Source organism: Dasypus novemcinctus, chromosome 2 (assembly GCF_030445035.2).
Source record: "Dasypus novemcinctus isolate mDasNov1 chromosome 2, mDasNov1.1.hap2, whole genome shotgun sequence".
In the NCBI taxonomy this organism is placed as follows: Eukaryota; Metazoa; Chordata; class Mammalia; order Cingulata; family Dasypodidae; genus Dasypus; species Dasypus novemcinctus.
Window position 1 is genome coordinate 105,699,580 of NC_080674.1, and position 1,442 is coordinate 105,701,021.

The 1,442-nt window shown below is 46.0% G+C and overlaps 1 pseudogene; it reads left to right on the top strand.

The window, feature by feature from the left end:
* Window positions 1-417: 417 nt before the first annotated feature.
* On the top strand, window positions 418-1,235 carry LOC101424919 (non-selective voltage-gated ion channel VDAC1-like; annotated as a pseudogene).
* Window positions 1,236-1,442: the final 207 nt, after the last annotated feature.

Here is a 1,442-nt window from a genome sequence, read left to right on the forward strand (position 1 = left end):
ACAAGAAAGATTTATTTCCTTTACTTGTTTCCTTAGTACTCTGTTCACTCAAATATCTCCATATATGTGATATTTGTGACTGACTTCCCTACTAGACTGTGAGACTCTTAAACACAGGAATAATTGATCTTATTCCTCAGTGTCGAGCATAGGGTTTGACATAATCGGGAGACAACCCAGGAGCAAAGAGGAAGTCTGGGGCATACTGTAGAAACAATTTCTAACAAGAACTCAGTTCGTGCTGATGCCGCTATTCCTTAGCCACACTTTCGGTTACATGAGGTGATGGTACACATCAAACGCTAGGCACTGGCGCAGGGTGGTGGCGGGTCCGCGGGCCGCCGAGCGCGCTCCCAGGCGCTCCGCCTCTCGCCTTCCCGCGCCGCCAGCCTTTCCACCGCCACTGCCTCTGCGCAGAAGATGGCTGTGTCTCCTACATATGTTGATCTTGGGAAATCTGCCACGGATATTTTCACCAAGGGCTATGGATTTGGCTTAATAAAACTTGATTCGAAAACAAAACCTGGGAATGGACTGGAATTTACAAGCTCAGGCTCAGCCAACACTGAGACCACCAAAGTGGCGGGCAGCCTGGAAACGAAGTACAGGTGGACTGAATACGGTTCTGACGTTTACATAGAAATGGAACACTATGCACCGAGATTACCGTGGAAGATCAGCTCACACATGAACTGAAGCTGACCTTTGATGCATCCTTCTCACCTAACACTGGAGAAAATGCTAAAATCAAGACAGACTACAAGCGGGAGCACTTCAGCCTGGGCTGGGATGTAGATTTTGACATTGCTGGACCGTCAATCCTGGGCGCGCTGGTCCTGGGTATGAGGACTGCCTACCTACCAGATGAATTTTGAGACTGCAGAGTCCCGGGTGACACAAAGCAATTTTTGCCGTTGGTTACAAGACTGATGAATTCCAGCTTCACACTAGTGTGAATGATGGGACAGTGTCTGGTGACTCCATTTACCAGAAGGTCAATAAGAAGTTGGAGATCGCTGTCCATCTCGCCTGGACAGCAGGAAACCCTAATACCCGTTTTGGAATAGTGACCAAGTATCAGCTAGAGGCTGAAGTGAACAACTCTAGCCTGATAGGTTTAGGATACCCTCAGACCCTAAAGCCACTATCAAATGACACTGTCAGCTCTGCTGGATGGCAAGACTGTCAACGTTGATGGCCACCTGCTTGGTCTAGGACTGGAATTTCAAGCATAAATGAATACTGTACAATCATTTAATTTTAAGCTATTTTGCAGGATAGCTACCTTCAGAATTTAGTGTACCTTTTGATGTCGTATGTCTGGAATGCAAGAATTGCTAAATATCATGTTAGACCTCCAAGTTAAAGATGTTTCAGCTTTAAGGTGTTACCCTTTCACAGGTACAGAAGACACCCAATTCAAAAAAAAAAAAAAAGTCCTT